This window comes from Schistocerca nitens, chromosome 2 (genome assembly GCF_023898315.1).
Source record: "Schistocerca nitens isolate TAMUIC-IGC-003100 chromosome 2, iqSchNite1.1, whole genome shotgun sequence".
NCBI classification, from domain to species: domain Eukaryota; kingdom Metazoa; phylum Arthropoda; class Insecta; order Orthoptera; family Acrididae; genus Schistocerca; species Schistocerca nitens.
In genome coordinates this window covers 1,128,491,687-1,128,513,467 of record NC_064615.1, presented here as the reverse complement: position 1 = coordinate 1,128,513,467, position 21,781 = coordinate 1,128,491,687, and positions in this window count along the sequence as shown.

Below are 21,781 nucleotides of genomic sequence, written 5' to 3'. Positions count from 1 at the left end.
ATCATTTCCGTAGAAACGTATCTCGATTTAGAAAGAAAATGCAGGGAACCCAGAGTATTTCATATGGACGCAATTTGTGTGTTAGTTCGGCAATGTGAGGGAGCGAGGGATGCAGTAAAGGAGGAATAATGCATCGGAAAAGAGATACTTCGAACGCCAAAGAAAATAATGTCGTTTCCGTAGAAACGAATCCCGATTTAGAAGGACAATGCAGGGAATCCAGTGTATTTCATATGGACGCAAATTGTGTGTTAATTCGTCAATGTGAGGGAGCGAGGAGTGCAGTAAAGGAGGAATAATGAATCGGAAAAGAGATACTCGGAACCCCAAAGAAAATCCTCTCGTTTCCGTAGAAACGTATCTCGATTTAGAAGGACAATGCAGGGAATCCAGAGTATTTCATATGGACGCAAATTGTGTGTTAATTCGTCAATGTGAGTTAGCGATGGATGCAGTAAAGGAGGAATAATGCATCGGAAAAGAGATACTCGGAACCCCAAAGGAAATCCTATCGTTTCCGTAGAAACGTATCTCGATTTAGAAGGACAATGCAGGGAATCCAGAGTATTTCATATGGACGCATATTGTGTGTTAATTCGTCAATGTGAGGGAGCGAGGGATGCAGTAAAGGAGGAATAATGCATCGGAAAAGAGATATTCGAACCCCAAAGAAAATCCTATCGTTTCTGTAGAAACGTATCTCGATTTAGAAGGACAATGCAGGGAATCCAGAGTATTTTATATGGACGCAAATTGTGTGTGAATTCGTCAATGTGAGGGAGCGAGGGATGCAGTAAAGGAGGAATAATGCATCGGAAAAGAGATACTCGGAACACCAAAGAAAATCCTCTCGTTTCCGTAGAAACGTATCTCGATTTAGAAGGACAATGCAGGGAATCCAGAGTATTTCATATGGACGCAAATTGTGTGTTAATTCGTCAATGTGAGTTAGCGAGGGATGCAGTAAAGGAGGGATAATGCATCGGAAAAGACATACACGGAACCCCAAAGAAAATCCTATGGTTTCCGTAGAAACGTATCTCGATTTAGAAGGACAATGCATGGAATCCTGAGTATTTCATATGGACGCAAATTGTGTGTTCATTCGTCAATGTGAGGGAGCGAGGGATGCAGTAAAGGAGGAATAATGCATCGGAAAAGAGATATTCAAAACCCCAAAGAAAATCCTATCGTTTCCGTAGAAACGTAACTCGATTTAGGAGGACAATGCAGGGAATCCAGAGTATTTCATATGGACTCAAATTGTGTGTTAATTCGTCAATGTGAGGGAGCGAGGGATGCAGTAAAGGAGGAATAATGCATCGGAAAAGAGATACTCGGAACCCCAAAGAAAATCCTATCGTTTCCGTAGAAACGTATCTCGATTTAGGAGGACAATGCAGGGAATCCAGAGTATTTCATATGGACTCAAATTGTGTGTTAATTCGTCAATGTGAGGGAGCGAGGGATGCAGTAAAGGAGGAATAATGCATCGGAAAAGAGATACTCGGAACCCCAAAGAAAATCCTATCGTTTCCGTAGAGACGTATCTCGATTTAGAAGGACAATGCAGGGAATCCAGAGTATTTCATATGGACGCAAATTGTGTGTTAATTCGTCAATGTGAGGGAGCGAGGGATGCTGTAAAGGAGAAATAATGCATCGGAAAAGAGATACTCGGAACCCCAAAGAAAATCCTGTCGTTTACGTAGAAACGAATCCCGATTTAGAAGGACAATGCAGGGAATCCACAGTATTTCATATTGACGCAATTTGTGAGTTAATTCGGCAATGTGAGGGAGCGAGGGATGCTGTAAAGGAGGAATAATGCATCGGAAAAGAGATACTCGGAACCCCAAAGAAAATCATGTCGTTTCCGTAGAAACGAATCTCGATTTAGAAAGACAATGCAGGGAATCCAGAGTATTTCATATGGACGCAAATTGTGTGTTAATTCGTCAATGTGAGGGAGCGAGGGATGCAGTAAAGGAGGAATAATGCATCGGAAAAGAGATCCTCGGAACCCCAAAGAAAATCCTATCGTTTCCGTAGAAACGTATTTCGATTTACAAGGACAATGCAGGGAATCCAGAGTATTTCATATGGACGCAAATTGTGTGTTAATTCGTCAATGTGAGGGAGCGAGGGATGCAGTAAAGGAGGAATAATGCATCGGAAAAGAGATACTCGACTCCCAAAAGAAAATCCTATCGTTTCCGTAGAAACGTATCTCGATTTAGAAAGATAATGCAGGGAACCACAGTAATTCATATTGACGCAATTTGTGTGTTAATTCGGCAATGTGAGGGAGCGAGGGATGCTGTAAAGGAGGAATAATGCATCGGAAAAGAGATACTCGGAACCCCAAAGAAAATCATGTCGTTTCCGTAGAGACGAATCTCGATTTAGAAGGACAATGCAGGGAATCCAGAGTAAATCATATTGACGCAAATTGTGTGTTAATTCGTCAATGTGAGGGAGCGAGGGATGCAGTAAAGGAGGAATAATGCATCGGAAAAGAGATCCTCGGAACCCCAAAGAAAATCCTATCGTTTCCGTAGAAACGTATCTCGATTTACAAGGACAATGCAGGAAATCCAGAGTATTTCATATGGACGCAAATTGTGTGTTAATTCGTCAATGTGAGGGAGCGAGGGATGCAGTAAAGGAGGAATAATGCATCGGAAAAGAGATACTCAGAACCCCAAAGAAAATCCTATCGTTTCCGTAGAAACGTATCTCGATTTAGAAGGACAATGCAGGGAATCCAGAGTATTTCATATGGACGCAAATTGTGTGTTAATTCGTCAATGTGAGGGAGCGAGGGATGCAGTAAAGGAGGAATAATGCATCGGAAAAGAGATACTCGGAACCCCAAAAAAAATCCTATCGTTTCCGTAGAAACGAATCCCGATTTAGAAGGACAATGCAGGGAAACCAGAGAATTTCATATGGACGCAAATTGTGTGTTAATTCGTCAATGTGAGGGAGCGAGGGATTCAGTAAAGGAGGAATAATGCATCGGAAAAGAGATACGCGGAACCCCAAAGAAAATCCTATCGTTTCCGTAGAAACGTATCTTGATTTAGAAGGACAATGCAGGGAATCCAGAGTATTTCATATGGACGCAAATTGTGTGTTAATTCGTCAATGTGAGGGAGCGAGGGATGCAGTAAAGGAGGAATAATGCATCGGAAAAGAGATACTCGGAACCCCAAAGAAAATCCTTTCGTTTCCGTAGAAACGTATCTTGATTTAGAAGGACGATGCAGGGAATCCAGAGTATTTCATGTAGACGCAAATTGTGTGTTAATTCGTCAATGTGAGGGAGCGAGGGATGCAGTAAAGGAGGAATAATGCATCGGAAAAGAGATACTCGGAACCCCAAAGAAAATCCTATCGTTTCCGTAGAAACGTATCTCGATTTAGAAGGACAGTGCAGGGAATCCAGAGTATTTCATATGGACGCAAATTGTGTGTTAATTCGTCAATGTGAGGGAGCGAGGGATGCAGTAAAGGAGGAATAATGCATCGGAAAAGAGATACTCGACTCCCAAAAGAAAATCCTATCGTTTCCGTAGAAACGTATCTCGATTTAGAAAGATAATGCAGGGAACCCAGAGTATTTCATATGGACGCAATTTGTGTGTTAGTTCGGCAATGTGAGGGAGCGAGGGATGCAGTAAAGGAGGAATAATGCATCGGAAAAGAGATACTTCGAACGCCAAAGAAAATAATGTCCTTTCCGTAGAAACGAATCCCGATTTAGAAGGACAATGCAGGGAATCCAGAGTATTTCATATGGACGCAAATTGTGTGTTAATTCGTCAATGTGAGGGAGCGAGGAGTGCAGTAAAGGAGGAATAATGAATCGGAAAAGAGATACTCGGAACCCCAAAGAAAATCCTCTCGTTTCCGTAGAAACGTATCTCGATTTAGAAGGACAATGCAGGGAATCCAGAGTATTTCATATGGACGCAAATTGTGTGTTAATTCGTCAATGTGAGTTAGCGATGGATGCAGTAAAGGAGGAATAATGCATCGGAAAAGAGATACTCGGAACCCCAAAGGAAATCCTAACGTTTCCGTAGAAACGTATCTCGATTTAGAAGGACAATGCAGGGAATCCAGAGTATTTCATATGGACGCATATTGTGTGTTAATTCGTCAATGTGAGGGAGCGAGGGATGCAGTAAAGGAGGAATAATGCATCGGAAAAGAGATATTCGAACCCCAAAGAAAATCCTATCGTTTCTGTAGAAACGTATCTCGATTTAGAAGGACAATGCAGGGAATCCAGAGTATTTCATATGGACGCAAATTGTGTGTGAATTCGTCAATGTGAGGGAGCGAGGGATGCAGTAAAGGAGGAATAATGCATCGGAAAAGAGATACTCGGAACACCAAAGAAAATCCTCTCGTTTCCGTAGAAACGTATCTCGATTTAGAAGGACAATGCAGGGAATCCAGAGTATTTCATATGGACGCAAATTGTGTGTTAATTCGTCAATGTGAGTTAGCGAGGGATGCAGTAAAGGAGGAATAATGCATCGGAAAAGACATACACGGAACCCCAAAGAAAAACCTATGGTTTCCGTAGAAACGTATCTCGATTTAGAAGGACAATGCATGGAATCCTGAGTATTTCATATGGACGCAAATTGTGTGTTCATTCGTCAATGTGAGGGAGCGAGGGATGCAGTAAAGGAGGAATAATGCATCGGAAAAGAGATATTCAAAACCCCAAAGAAAATCCTATCGTTTCCGTAGAAACGTAACTCGATTTAGGAGGACAATGCAGGGAATCCAGAGTATTTCATATGGACTCAAATTGTGTGTTAATTCGTCAATGTGAGGGAGCGAGGGATGCAGTAAAGGAGGAATAATGCATCGGAAAAGAGATACTCGGAACCCCAAAGAAAATCCTATCGTTTCCGTAGAAACGTATATCGATTTAGAAGGACAATGCAGGGAATCCAGAGTATTTCATATGGATGCAAATTGTGTGTTAATTCGTCAATGTGAGGGAGCGAGGGATGCAGTAAAGGAGATATAATGCATCGGAAAAGAGATACTCGGAACCCCAAAGAAAATCCTGTCGTTTACGTAGAAACGAATCCCGATTTAGAAGGACAATGCAGGGAATCCAGAGTATTTCATATGGACGCAAATTGTGTGTTAATTCGTCAATGTGAGGGAGCGAGGGATGCAGTAAAGGAGGAATAATGCATCGGAAAAGAGATACTCGGAACCCCAAAGAAAATCCTATCGTTTCCGTAGAAACGTATCTCGATTTAGAAGGACAATGCAGGGAATCCAGAGTATTTCATATGGACGCAAATTGTGTGTTAATTCGTCAATGTGAGGGAGCGAGGGATGCAGTAAAGGAGGAATAATGCATCGGAAAAGAGATACTCGACTCCCAAAAGAAAATCCTTACGTTTCCGTAGTAACGTATCTCGATTTAGAAAGATAATGCAGGGAACCACAGTATTTCATATTAACGCAATTTGTGTGTTAATTCGGCAATGTGAGAAAGCGAGGGATGCTGTAAAGGAGGAATAATGCATCGGAAAAGAGATACTCGGAACCCCAAAGAAAATCATGTCGTTTCTGTAGAAACGAATCTCGATTTAGAAGGACAATGCAGGGAACCCAGAGTATATCATATTGACGCAAATTGTGTGTTAATTCGTCAATGTGAGGGAGCGAGGGATGCAGTAAAGGAGGAATAATGCATCGGAAAAGAGATCCTCGGAACCCCAAAGAAAATCCTATCGTTTCCGTAGAAACGTATCTCGATTTACAAGGACAATGCAGGGAATCCAGAGTATTTCATATGGACGCAAATTGTGTGTTAATTCGTCAATGTGAGGGAGCGAGGGATGCAGTAAAGGAGGAATAATGCATCGGAAAAGAGATACTCAGAACCCCAAAGAAAATCCTATCGTTTCCGTAGAAACGTATCTCGATTTAGAAGGACAATGCAGGGAATCCAGAGTATTTCATATGGACGCAAATTGTGTGTTAATTCGTCAATGTGAGGCAGCGAGGGATGCAGTAAAGGAGGAATAATGCATCGGAAAAGAGATACTCGGAACCCCAAAGAATATCCTATCGTTTCCGTAGAAACGAATCCCGATTTAGAAGGACAATGCAGGGAATCCAGAGTATTTCATATTGACGCAAATTGTGTGTTAATTCGTCAATGTGAGGGAGCGAGGGATGCAGTAAAGGAGGAATAATGCATCGGAAAAGAGATACTCGGAACCCCAAAGAATATCCTATCGTTTCCGTAGAAACGAATCCGGATTTAGAAGGACAATGCAGGGAATCCAGAGTATTTCATATGGACGCAAATTGTGTGTTAATTCGTCAATGTGAGGGAGCGAGGGATGCAGTAAAGGAGGAATAATGCATCGGAAAAGAGATACTCGGTACCCCAAAGAAATTCCTATCGTTTCCGTAGAAACGTATCTCGATTTAGAAGGACAGTGCAGGGAATCCAGAGTATTTCATATGGACGCAAATTGTGTGTTAATTCGTCAATGTGAGGGAGCGAGGAGTGCAGTAATTGAGGAATAATGAATCGGAAAAGAGATACTCGGAACCCCAAAGAGAATCCTATCGTTTCCGTAGAAACGTATCTCGATTTAGAAGGACAATGCAGGGAATCCAGAGTATTTCATATGGACGCAAATTGTGTGTCAATTCGTCAATGTGAGTTAGCGATGGATGCAGTAAAGGAGGAATAATGCATCCGAAAAGAGATACTCGGAACCCCAAAGAAAATCCTATCGTTTCCGTAGAAACGTATCTCGATTTAGGAGGACAATGCAGGGAATCCAGATTATTTGATATGGACGCAAATTGTGTGTTAATTCGTCAATGTGAGGGAGCGAGGGATGCAGTAAAGGAGGAATAATGCATTGGAAAAGAGATACTCGGAACCCCAAAGAAAATCCTATCGTTTCCGTAGAAACGTATCTCGATTTAAAAGGACAATGCAGGGAATCCAGAGTATATCATATGGCCGCAAATTGTGTGTTAATTCGTCAATGTGAGGGAGAGAGGGATGCATTAAAGGAGGAATAATGCATCGGAAAAGAGATACTCGGAACCCCAAAGAAAATCCTATCGTTTCCGTAGAAACGTATCTCGATTTACAAGGACAATGCAGGGAACCCAGAGTATTTCATATGGACGCAAATTGTGTGTTAATTCGTCAATGTCAGGGAGCGAGGGATGCAGTAGAGGACGAATAATGCATCGGAAAAGAGATACTCGGAACCCCAAAGAAAATCCTATCGTTTCCGTAGAAACGTATCTCGATTTAGAAGGACAATGCATGGAATCCAGAGTATTTCATATGGACGCAAATTGTGTGTTAATTCGTCAATGTGAGGAAGCGGGGGATGCAGTAGAGGAGGAATAATGCATCGGAAAAAAGATACGCGGAACCCCAAAGAAAATCCTATCGTTTCCGTAGAAACGTGTCTCGATTTAGAAGGACAATGCAGGGAATCCAGAGTATTTCATATGGACGCTAATTGTGTGTTAATTCGTCAATGTGAGGGAGCGAGGGATGCAGTAAAGGAGGAATAATGCATCGGAAAAGAGATACTCGGAACCCCAAAGAAAATCCTATCGTTTCCGTAGAAACGTATCTCGATTTAGAAGGACAATGCAGGGAATCCAGAGTATTTCATATGGACGCAAATTGTGTGTTAATTCGTCAATGTGAGGGAGCGAGGGATGCAGTAAAGGAGGAATAATGCATCGGAAAAGAGATACTCGGAACACCAAAGAAAATCCTCTCGTTTCCGTAGAAACGTATCTCGATTTAGAAGGACAATGCAGGGAATCCAGAGTATTTCATATGGACGCAAATTGTGTGTTAATTCCTCAATGTGAGTTAGCGAGGGATGCAGTAAAGGAGGAATAATGCATCGGAAAAGACATACACGTAACCCCAAAGAAAATCCTATGGTTTCCGTAGAAACGTATCTCGATTTAGAAGGACAATGCATGGAATCCTGAGTATTTCATATGGACGCAAATTGTGTGTTCATTCGTCAATGTGAGGGAGCGAGGGATGCAGTAAAGGAGGAATAATGCATCGGAAAAGAGATATTCAAATCCCCAAAGAAAATCCTATCGTTTCCGTAGAAACGTAACTCGATTTAGGAGGACAATGCAGGGAATCCAGAGTATTTCATATGGACTCAAATTGTGTGTTAATTCGTCAATGTGAGGGAGCGAGGGATGCAGTAAAGGAGGAATAATGCATCAGAAAAGAGATACTCGGAACCCCAAAGAAAATCCTATCGTTTCCGTAGAAACGTATATCGATTTAGAAGGACAATGCAGGGAATCCAGAGTATTTCATATGGACGCAAATTGTGTGTTAATTCGTCAATGTGAGGGAGCGAGGGATGCAGTAAAGGAGAAATAATGCATCGGAAAAGAGATACTCGGAACCCCAAAGAAAATCCTGTCGTTTACGTAGAAACGAATCCCGATTTAGAAGGACAATGCAGGGAATCCAGAGTATTTCATATTGACGCAAATTGTGTGTTAATTCGTCAATGTGAGGGAGCGAGGGATGCAGTAAAGGAGGAATAATGCATCGGAAAAGAGATACTCGGAACCCCAAAGAATATCCTATCGTTTCCGTAGAAACGAATCCCGATTTAGAAGGACAATGCAGGGAATCCAGAGTATTTCATATGGACGCAAATTGTGTGTTAATTCGTCAATGTGACGGAGCGAGGGATGCAGTAAAGGAGGAATAATGCATCGGAAAAGAGATACTCGACTCCCAAAAGAAAATCCTATCGTTTCCGTAGAAACGTATCTCGATTTAGAAAGATAATGCAGGGAACCCCGAGTATTTCATATGGACGCACTTTGTGTGTTAATTCGGCAATGTGAGGGAGCGAGGGATGCAGTAAAGGAGGAATAATGCATCGGAAAAGAGATACTCCGAACCCCAAAGAAAATCCTGTCGTTTCCGTAGAAACGAATCCCGATGTAGAAGGACAATGCAGGGAATCCAGAGTATTTCATATGGACGCAAATTGTGTGTTAATTCGTCAATGTGAGGGAGCGAGGAGTGCAGTAATTGAGGAATAATGAATCGGAAAAGAGATACTCGGAACCCCAAAGAGAATCCTATCGTTTCCGTAGAAACGTATCTCGATTTAGAAGGACAATGCAGGGAATCCAGAGTATTTCATATGGACGCAAATTGTGTGTCAATTCGTCAATGTGAGTTAGCGATGGATGCAGTAAAGGAGGAATAATGCATCCGAAAAGAGATACTCGGAACCCCAAAGAAAATCCTATCGTTTCCGTAGAAACGTATCTCGATTTAGGAGGACAATGCAGGAAATCCAGATTATTTGATATGGACGCAAATTGTGTGTTAATTCGTCAATGTGAGGGAGCGAGGGATGCAGTAAAGGAGGAATAATGCATCGGAAAAGAGGTACTCGACTCCCAAAAGAAAATCCTATCGTTTCCGTAGAAACTTATCTCGATTTAGAAAGATAATGCAGGGAACCCCGAGTATTTCATATGGACGCACTTTGTGTGTTAATTCGTCAATGTGAGGGAGCGAGGGATGCAGTAAAGGAGGAATAATGCATCGGAAAAGAGATACTCAGAACCCCAAAGAAAATCCTATCGTTTCCGTAGAAACGTATCTCGATTTAGAAGGACAATGCAGGGAATCCAGAGTATTTCATATGGACGCAAATTGTGTGTTAATTCGTCAATGTGAGGCAGCGAGGGATGCAGTAAAGGAGGAATAATGCATCGGAAAAGAGATACTCGGAACCCCAAAGAAAATCCTATCGTTTCCGTAGAAACGAATCCTGATTTAGAAGGACAATGCTGGGAATCCAGAGAATTTCATATGGACGCAAATTGTGTGTTAATTCGTCAATGTGAGGGAGCGAGGGATGCAGTAAAGGAGAAATAATGCATCAGAAAAGAGATACTCGGAACCCCAAAGAAAATCCTGTTGTTTACGTAGAAACGAATCCCGATGTAGAAGGACAACGCAGGGAATCCAGAGTATTTCATATGGACGCAAATTGTGAGTTAATTCGTCAATGTGAGGGAGCGAGGGATGCAGTAAATGAGGAATAATGCATCGGAAAAGAGATACTCGGAACCCCAAAGAAAATCCTATCGTTTCCGTAGAGACGTATCTCGATTTAGAAGGACAATGCAGGGAATCCAGAGTATTTCATATGGACGCAAATTGTGTGTTAATTCGTCAATGTGAGGGAGCGAGGGATGCAGTAAAGGAGGAATAATGCATCGGAAAAGAGGTACTCGACTCCCAAAAGAAAATCCTATCGTTTCCGTAGAAACTTATCTCGATTTAGAAAGATAATGCAGGGAACCACAGTATTTCATATTGACGCAATTTGTGTGTTAATTCGTCAATGTGAGGGAGCGAGGGATGCAGTAAAGGAGGAATAATGCATCGGAAAAGAGATACTCAGAACCCCAAAGAAAACCCTATCGTTTCCGTAGAAACGTATCTCGATTTAGAAGGACAATGCAGGGAATCCAGATTATTTTATATGGACGCAAATTGTGTGTTAATTCGTCAATGTGAGGGAGCGAGGGATGCAGTAAAGGAGGAATAATGCATCGGAAAAGAGATACTCGGAACCCCAAAGAATATCCTATCGTTTCCGTAGAACCGAATCCCGATTTAGAAGGACAATGCAGGGAATCCAGAGTATTTCATATTGACGCAAATTGTGTGTTAATTCGTCAATGTGAGGGAGCGAGGGATGCAGTAAAGGAGGAATAATGCATCGGAAAAGAGATACTCGGAACCCCAAAGAATATCCTATCGTTTCCGTAGAAACGAATCCCGATTTAGAAGGACAATGCAGGGAATCCAGAGTATTTCATATGGACGCAAATTGTGTGTTAATTCGTCAATGTGAGGGAGAGAGGGATGCATTAAAGGAGGAATAATGCATCGGAAAAGAGATACTCGGAACCCCAAAGAAAATCCTATCGTTTCCGTAGAAACGTATCTCGATTTACAAGGACAATGCAGGGAACCCAGAGTATTTCATATGGACGCAAATTGTGTGTTAATTCGTCAATGTCAGGGAGCGAGGGATGCAGTAGAGGACGAATAATGCATCGGAAAAGAGATACTCGGAACCCCAAAGAAAATCCTATCGTTTCCGTAGAAACGTATCTCGATTTAGAAAGACAATGCATGGAATCCAGAGTATTTCATATGGACGCAAATTGTGTGTTAATTCGTCAATGTGAGGAAGCGAGGGATGCAGTAGAGGAGGAATAATGCATCGGAAAAAAGATACGCGGAACCCCAAAGAAAATCCTATCGTTTCCGTAGAAACGTGTCTCGATTTAGAAGGACAATGCAGGGAATCCAGAGTATTTCATATGGACGCTAATTGTGTGTTAATTCGTCAATGTGAGGGAGCGAGGGATGCAGTAAAGGAGGAATAATGCATCGGAAAAGAGATACTCGGAACCCCAAAGAAAATCCTATCGTTTCCGTATAAACGTATCTCGATTTAGAAGGACAATGCAGGGAATCCAGAGTATTTCATATGGACGCAAATTGTGTGTTAATTCGTCAATGTGAGGGAGCGAGGGATGCAGTAAAGGAGGAATAATGCATCGGAAAAGAGATACTCGGAACACCAAAGAAAATCCTCTCGTTTCCGTAGAAACGTATCTCGATTTAGAAGGACAATGCAGGGAATCCAGAGTATTTCATATGGACGCAAATTGTGTGTTAATTCCTCAATGTGAGTTAGCGAGGGATGCAGTAAAGGAGGAATAATGCATCGGAAAAGACATACACGGAACCCCAAAGAAAATCCTATGGTTTCCGTAGAAACGTATCTCGATTTAGAAGGACAATGCATGGAATCCTGAGTATTTCATATGGACGCAAATTGTGTGTTCATTCGTCAATGTGAGGGAGCGAGGGATGCAGTAAAGGAGGAATAATGCATCGGAAAAGAGATATTCAAAACCCCAAAGAAAATCCTATCGATTCCGTAGAAACGTAACTCGATTTAGGAGGACAATGCAGGGAATCCAGAGTATTTCATATGGACTCAAATTGTGTGTTAATTCGTCAATGTGAGGGAGCGAGGGATGCAGTAAAGGAGGAATAATGCATCGGAAAAGAGATACTCGGAACCCCAAAGAAAATCCTATCGTTTCCGTAGAAACGTATATCGATTTAGAAGGACAATGCAGGGAATCCAGAGTATTTCATATGGACGCAAATTGTGTGTTAATTCGTCAATGTGAGGGAGCGAGGGATGCAATAAAGGAGAAATAATGCATCGGAAAAGAGATACTCGGAACCCCAAAGAAAATCCTGTCGTTTACGTAGAAACGAATCCCGATTTAGAAGGACAATGCAGGGAATCCAGAGTATTTCATATTGACGCAAATTGTGTGTTAATTCGTCAATGTGAGGGAGCGAGGGATGCAGTAAAGGAGGAATAATGCATCGGAAAAGAGATACTCGGAACCCCAAAGAATATCCTATCGTTTCCGTAGAAACGAATCCCGATTTAGAAGGACAATGCAGGGAATCCAGAGTATTTCATATGGACGCAAATTGTGTGTTAATTCGTCAATGTGAGGGAGCAAGGGATGCAGTAAAGGAGGAATAATGCATCGGAAAAGAGATACTCGGTACCCCAAAGAAATTCCTATCGTTTCCGTAGAAACGTATCTCGATTTAGAAGGACAGTGCAGGGAATCCAGAGTATTTCATATGGACGCAAATTGTGTGTTAATTCGTCAATGTGAGGGAGCGAGGGATGCAGTAAAGGAGGAATAATGCATCGGAAAAGAGATACTCGACTCCCAAAAGAAAATCCTATCGTTTCCGTAGAAACGTATCTCGATTTAGAAAGATAATGCAGGGAACCCCGAGTATTTCATATGGACGCACTTTGTGTGTTAATTCGGCAATGTGAGGGAGCGAGGGATGCAGTAAAGGAGGAATAATGCATCGGAAAAGAGATACTCCGAACCCCAAAGAAAATCCTGTCGTTTCCGTAGAAACGAATCCCGATTTAGAAGGACAATGCAGGGAATCCAGAGTATTTCATATGGACGCAAATTGTGTGTTAATTCGTCAATGTGAGGGAGCGAGGAGTGCAGTAATTGAGGAATAATGAATCGGAAAAGAGATACTCGGAACCCCAAAGAGAATCCTATCGTTTCCGTAGAAACGTATCTCGATTTAGAAGGACAATGCAGGGAATCCAGAGTATTTCATATGGACGCTAATTGTGTGTCAATTCGTCAATGTGAGTTAGCGATGGATGCAGTAAAGGAGGAATAATGCATCCGAAAAGAGATACTCGGAACCCCAAAGAAAATCCTATCGTTTCCGTAGAAACGTATCTCGATTTAGGAGGACAATGCAGGGAATCCAGATTATTTGATATGGACGCAAATTGTGTGTTAATTCGTCAATGTGAGGGAGCGAGGGATGCAGTAAAGGAGGAATAATGCATCGGAAAAGAGGTACTCGACTCCCAAAAGAAAATCCTATCGTTTCCGTAGAAACGTATCTCGATTTAGAAAGATAATGCAGGGAACCCCGAGTATTTCATATGGACGCACTTTGTGTGTTAATTCGTCAATGTGAGGGAGCGAGGGATGCAGTAAAGGAGGAATAATGCATCGGAAAAGAGATACTCAGAACCCCAAAGAAAATCCTATCGTTTCCGTAGAAACGTATCTCGATTTAGAAGGACAATGCAGGGAATCCAGAGTATTTCATATGGACGCAAATTGTGTGTTAATTCGTCAATGTGAGGCAGCGAGGGATGCAGTAAAGGAGGAATAATGCATCGGAAAAGAGATACTCGGAACCCCAAAGAAAATCCTATCGTTTCCGTAGAAACTTATCTCGATTTAGAAAGATAATGCAGGGAACCACAGTATTTCATATTGACGCAATTTGTGTGTTAATTCGGCAATGTGAGGGAGCGAGGGATGCTGTAAAGGAGGAATAATGCATCGGAAAAGAGATAGTCGGAACCCCAAAGAAAATCATGTCGTTTCCGTAGAAACGAATCTCGATTTAGAAGGACAATGCAGGGAATCCAGAGTAAATCATATTGACGCAAATTGTGTGTTAATTCGTCAATGTGAGGGAGCGAGGGATGCAGTATAGGAGGAATAATGCATCGGAAAAGAGATCCTCGCAACGCCAAAGGAAATCCTGTCGTTTCCGTAGAAACGTATCTCGATTTACAAGGACAATGCAGGGTATCCAGAGTATTTCATATGGACGGAAATTGTGTGTTAATTCGTCAATGTGAGGGAGCGAGGGATGCAGTAAAGGAGGAATAATGCATCGGAAAAGAGATACTCAGAACCCCAAAGAAAACCCTATCGTTTCCGTAGAAACGTATCTCGATTTAGAAGGACAATGCAGGGAATCCAGATTATTTTATATGGACGCAAATTGTGTGTTAATTCGTCAATGTGAGGGAGCGAGGGATGCAGTAAAGGAGGAATAATGCATCGGAAAAGAGATACTCGGAACCCCAAAGAATATCCTATCGTTTCCGTAGAAACGAATCCCGATTTAGAAGGACAAAGCAGGGAATCCAGAGTATTTCATATTGACGCAAATTGTGTGTTAATTCGTCAATGTGAGGGAGCGAGGGATGCAGTAAAGGAGGAATAATGCATCGGAAAAGAGATACTCGGAACCCCAAAGAATATCCTATCGTTTCCGTAGAAACGAATCCCGATTTAGAAGGACAATGCAGGGAATCCAGAGTATTTCATATGGACGCAAATTGTGTGTTAATTCGTCAATGTGAGGGAGCGAGGGATGCAGTAAAGGAGGAATAATGCATCGGAAAAGAGATACTCGGTACCCCAAAGAAATTCCTATCGTTTCCGTAGAAACGTATCTCGATTTAGAAGGACAGTGCAGGGAATCCAGAGTATTTCATATGGACGCAAATTGTGTGTTAATTCGTCAATGTGAGGGAGCGAGGGATGCAGTAAAGGAGGAATAATGCATCGGAAAAGAGATACTCGACTCCCAAAAGAAAATCCTATCGTTTCCGTAGAAACGTATCTCGATTTAGAAAGATAATGCAGGGAACCCCGAGTATTTCATATGGACGCACTTTGTGTGTTAATTCGGCAATGTGAGGGAGCGAGGGATGCAGTAAAGGAGGAATAATGCATCGGAAAAGAGATACTCCGAACCCCAAAGAAAATCCTGTCGTTTCCGTAGAAACGAATCCCGATTTAGAAGGACAATGCAGGGAATCCAGAGTATTTCATATGGACGCAAATTGTGTGTTAATTCGTCAATGTGAGGGAGCGAGGAGTGCAGTAATTGAGGAATAATGAATCGGAAAAGAGATACTCGGAACCCCAAAGAGAATCCTATCGTTTCCGTAGAAACGTATCTCGATTTAGAAGGACAATGCAGGGAATCCAGAGTATTTCATATGGACGCAAATTGTGTGTCAATTCGTCAATGTGAGTTAGCGATGGATGCAGTAAAGGAGGAATAATGCATCCGAAAAGAGATACTCGGAACCCCAAAGAAAATCCTATCGTTTCCGTAGAAACGTATCTCGATTTAGGAGGACAATGCAGGGAATCCAGATTATTTGATATGGACGCAAATTGTGTGTTAATTCGTCAATGTGAGGGAGCGAGGGATGCAGTAAAGGAGGAATAATGCATTGGAAAAGAGATACTCGGAACCCCAAAGAAAATCCTATCGTTTCCGTAGAAACGTATCTCGATTTAAAAGGAAAATGCAGGGAATCCAGAGTATATCATATGGCCGCAAATTGTGTGTTAATTCGTCAATGTGAGGGAGAGAGGGATGCATTAAAGGAGGAATAATGCATCGGAAAAGAGATACTCGGAACCCCAAAGAAAATCCTATCGTTTCCGTAGAAACGTATCTCGATTTACAAGGACAATGCAGGGAACCCAGAGTATTTCATATGGACGCAAATTGTGTGTTAATTCGTCAATGTCAGGGAGCGAGGGATGCAGTAGAGGACGAATAATGCATCGGAAAAGAGATACTCGGAACCCCAAAGAAAATCCTATCGTTTCCGTAGAAACGTATCTCGATTTAGAAGGACAATGCATGGAATCCAGAGTATTTCATATGGACGCAAATTGTGTGTTAATTCGTCAATGTGAGGAAGCGAGGGATGCAGTAGAGGAGGAATAATGCATCGGAAAAAAGATACGCGGAACCCCAAAGAAAATCCTATCGTTTCCGTAGAAACGTGTCTCGATTTAGAAGGACAATGCAGGGAATCCAGAGTATTTCATATGGACGCTAATTGTGTGTTAATTCGTCAATGTGAGGGAGCGAGGGATGCAGTAAAGGAGGAATAATGCATCGGAAAAGAGATACTCGGAACCCCAAAGAAAATCCTATCGTTTCCGTAGAAACGTATCTCGATTTAGAAGGACAATGCAGGGAATCCAGAGTATTTCATATGGACGCAAATTGTGTGTTAATTCGTCAATGTGAGGGAGCGAGGGATGCAGTAAAGGAGGAATAATGCATCGGAAAAGAGATACTCGGAACACCAAAGAAAATCCTCTCGTTTCCGTAGAAACGTATCTCGATTTAGAAGGACAATGCAGGGAATCCAGAGTATTTCATATGGACGCAAATTGTGTGTTAATTCCTCAATGTGAGTTAGCGAGGGATGCAGTAAAGGAGGAATAATGCATCGGAAAAGACATACACGGAACCCCAAAGAAAATCCTATGGTTTCCGTAGAAACGTATCTCGATTTAGAAGGACAATGCATGGAATCCTGAGTATTTCATATGGACGCAAATTGTGTGTTCATTCGTCAATGTGAGGGAGCGAGGGATGCAGTAAAGGAGGAATAATGCATCGGAAAAGAGATATTCAAAACCCCAAAGAAAATCCTATCGTTTCCGTAGAAACGTAACTCGATTTAGGAGGACAATGCAGGGAATCCAGAGTATTTCATATGGACTCAAATTGTGTGTTAATTCGTCAATGTGAGGGAGCGAGGGATGCAGTAAAGGAGGAATAATGCATCGGAAAAGAGATACTCGGAACCCCAAAGAAAATCCTATCGTTTCCGTAGAAACGTATATCGATTTAGAAGGACAATGCAGGGAATCCAGAGTATTTCATATGGACGCAAATTGTGTGTTAATTCGTCAATGTGAGGGAGCGAGGGATGCAGTAAAGGAGAAATAATGCATCGGAAAAGAGATACTCGGAACCCCAAAGAAAATCCTGTCGTTTACGTAGAAACGAATCCCGATTTAGAAGGACAATGCAGGGAATCCAGAGTATTTCATATGGACGCAAATTGTGTTAATTCGTCATTGTGAGGGAGCGAGGGATGCAGTAAAGGAGGAATAATGCATCGGAAAAGAGATACTCGGAACCCCAAAGAAAATCCTATCGTTTCCGTAGAAACGTATCTCGATTTAGAAGGACAATGCAGGGAATCCAGAGTATTTCATATGGACGCAAATTGTGTGTTAATTCGTCAATGTGAGGGAGCGAGGGATGCAGTAAAGGAGGAATAATGCATCGGAAAAGAGATACTCGACTCCCAAAAGAAAATCCTAACGTTTCCGTAGTAACGTATCTCGATTTAGAAAGATAATGCAGGGAACCACAGTATTTCATATTAACGCGATTTGTGTGTTAATTCGGCAATGTGAGAAAGCGAGGGATGCTGTAAAGGAGGAATAATGCATCGGAAAAGAGATACTCGGAACCCCAAAGAAAATCATGTCGTTTCTGTAGAAACGAATCTCGATTTAGAAGGACAATGCAGGGAACCCAGAGTATATCATATTGACGCAAATTGTGTGTTAATTCGTCAATGTGAGGGAGCGAGGGATGCAGTAAAGGAGGAATAATGCATCGGAAAAGAGATACTCGGGACCCCAAAGAAAATCCTATCGTTTCCGTAGAAACGTATCTCGATTTACAAGGACAATGCAGGGAATCCAGAGTATTTCATATGGACGCAAATTGTGTGTTAATTCGTCAATGTGAGGGAGCGAGGGATGCAGTAAAGGAGGAATAATGCATCGGAAAAGAGATACTCAGAACCCCAAAGAAAATCCTATCGTTTCTTTAGAAACGTATCTCGATTTAGAAGGACAATGCAGGGAATCCAGAGTATTTCATATGGACGCAAATTGTGTGTTAATTCGTCAATGTGAGGCAGCGAGGGATGCAGTAAAGGAGGAATAATGCATCGGAAAAGAGATACTCGGAACCCCAAAGAAAATCCTATCGTTTCCGTAGAAACGAATCCTGATTTAGAAGGACAATGCAGGGAATCCAGAGAATTTCATATGGACGCAAATTGTGTGTTAATTCGTCAATGTGAGGGAGCGAGGGATGCAGTAAAGGAGAAATAATGCATCAGAAAAGAGATACTCGGAACCCCAAAGAAAATCCTGTTGTTTACGTAGAAACGAATCCCGATGTAGAAGGACAACGCAGGGAATCCAGAGTATTTCATATGGACGCAAATTGTGTGTTAATTCGTCTATGTGAGGGAGCGAGGGATGCAGTAAATGAGGAATAATGCATCGGAAAAGAGATACTCGGAACCCCAAAGAAAATCCTATCGTTTCCGTAGAAACGTATCTCGATTTAGAAGGACAATGCAGGGAATCCAGAGTATTTCATATGGACGCAAATTGTGTGTTAATTCGTCAATGTGAGGGAGCGAGGGATGCAGTAAAGGAGGAATAATGCATCGGAAAAGAGGTACTCGACTCCCAAAAGAAAATCCTATCGTTTCCGTAGAAACTTATCTCGATTTAGAAAGATAATGCAGGGAACCACAGTATTTCATATTGACGCAATTTGTGTGTTAATTCGGCAATGTGAGGGAGCGAGGGATGCTGTAAAGGAGGAATAATGCATCGGAAAAGAGATAGTCGGAACCCCAAAGAAAATCATGTCGTTTCCGTAGAAACGAATCTCGATTTAGAAGGACAATGCAGGGAATCCAGAGTAAATCATATTGACGCAAATTGTGTGTTAATTCGTCAATGTGAGGGAGCGAGGGATGCAGTATAGGAGGAATAATGCATCGGAAAAGAGATCCTCGGAACCCCAAAGAAAATCCTGTCGTTTCCGTAGAAACGTATCTCGATTTACAAGGACAATGCAGGGTATCCAGAGTATTTCATATGGACGCAAATTGTGTGTTAATTCGTCAATGTGAGGGAGCGAGGGATGCAGTAAAGGAGGAATAATGCATCGGAAAAGAGATACTCAGAACCCCAAAGAAAACCCTATCGTTTCCGTAGAAACGTATCTCGATTTAGAAGGACAATGCAGGGAATCCAGATTATTTTATATGGACGCAAATTGTGTGTTAATTCGTCAATGTGAGGGAGCGAGGGATGCAGTAAAGGAGGAATAATGCATCGGAAAAGAGATACTCGGAACCCCAAAGAATATCCTATCGTTTCCGTAGAAACGAATCCCGATTTAGAAGGACAATGCAGGGAATCCAGAGTATTTCATATTGACGCAAATTGTGTGTTAATTCGTCAATGTGAGGGAGCGAGGGATGCAGTAAAGGAGGAATAATGCATCGGAAAAGAGATACTCGGAACCCCAAAGAATATCCTATCGTTTCCGTAGAAACGAATCCCGATTTAGAAGGACAATGCAGGGAATCCAGAGTATTTCATATGGACGCAAATTGTGTGTTAATTCGTCAATGTGAGGGAGCGAGGGATGAAGTAAAGGAGGAATAATGCATCGTAAAAGAGATACTCGGTACCCCAAAGAAATTCCTATCGTTTCCGTAGAAACGTATCTCGATTTAGAAGGACAGTGCAGGGAATCCAGAGTATTTCATATGGACGCAAATTGTGTGTTAATTCGTCAATGTGAGGGAGCGAGGGATGCAGTAAAGGAGGAATAATGCATCGGAAAAGAGATACTCGACTCCCAAAAGAAAATCCTATCGTTTCCGTAGAAACGTATCTCGATTTAGAAAGATAATGCAGGGAACCCCGAGTATTTCATATGGACGCACTTTGTGTGTTAATTCGGCAATGTGAGGGAGCGAGGGATGCAGTAAAGGAGGAATAATGCATCGGAAAAGAGATACTCCGAACCCCAAAGAAAATCCTGTCGTTTACGTAGAAACGAATCCCGATTTAGAAGGACAATGCAGGGAATCCAGAGAATTTCATATGGACGCAAATTGTGTGTTAATTCGTCAATGTGAGGGAGCGAGGAGTGCAGTAATGGAGGAATAATGAATCGGAAAAGAGATACTCGGAACCCCAAAGAGAATCCTATCGTTTCCGTAGAAACGTATCTCGATTTAGAAGGACAATGCAGGGAATCCAGAGTATTTCATATTGACGCAAATTGTGTGTCAATTCGTCAATGTGAGTTAGCGATGGATGCAGTAAAGGAGGAATAATGCATCCGAAAAGAGATACTCGGAACCCCAAAGAAAATCCTATCGTTTCCGTAGAAACGTATCTCGATTTAGGGGGACAATGCAGGGAATCCAGATTATTTGATATGGACGCAAATTGTGTATTAATTCGTCAATGTGAGGGAGCGAGGGATGCAGTAAAGGAGGAATAATGCATCGGAAAAGAGATACTCGGAACCCCAAAGAAAATCCTATCGTTTCCGTAGAAACGTATCTCGATTTAAAAGGACAATGCAGGGAATCCAGAGTATATCATATGGCCGCAAATTGTGTGTTAAATCGTCAATGTGAGGGAGAGAGGGATGCAATAAAGCAGGAATAATGCATCGGAAAAGAGATACTCGGAACCCCAAAGAAAATCTTTTCGTTTCCGTAGAAACGTATCTCGATTTACAAGGACAATGCAGGGAACCCAGAGTATTTCATATGGACGCAAATTGTGTGTTAATTCGTCAATGTCAGGGAGCGAGGGATGCAGTAGAGGACGAATAATGCATCGGAAAAGAGATACTCGGAACCCCAAAGAAAATCCTATCGTTTCCATAGAAACGTATCTCGATTTAGAAGGACAATGCATGGAATCCAGAGTATTTCATATGGACGCAAATTGTGTGTTAATTCGGCAATGTGAGGAAGCGAGGGATGCAGTAGAGGAGGAATAATGCATCGGAAAAAAGATACGTGGAACCCCAAAGAAAATCCTATCGTTTCCGTAGAAACGTGTCTCGATTTAGAAGGACAATGCAGGGAATCCAGAGTATTTCATATGGACGCTAATTGTGTGTTAATTCGTCAATGTGAGGGAGCGAGGGATGCAGTAAAGGAGGATTAATGCATCGGAAAAGAGATACTCGGAACCCCAAAGAAAATCCTATCGTTTCCGTAGAAACGTATCTCGATTTAGAAGGACAATGCAGGGAATCCAGAGTATTTCATATGGACGCAAATTGTGTGTTAATTCGTCAATGTGGGGGAGCGAGGGATGCAGTAAAGGAGGAATAATGCATCGGAAAAGAGATACTCGCCTCCCAAAAGAAAATCCTAACGTTTCCGTAGTAACGTATCTCGATTTAGAAAGATAATGCAGGGAACCACAGTATTTCATATTAACGCAATTTGTGTGTTAATCCGGCAATGTGAGAAAGCGAGGGATGCTGTAAAGGAGGAATAATGCATCGGAAAAGAGATACTCGGAACCCCAAAGAAAATCATGTCGTTTCTGTAGAAACGAATCTCGATTTAGA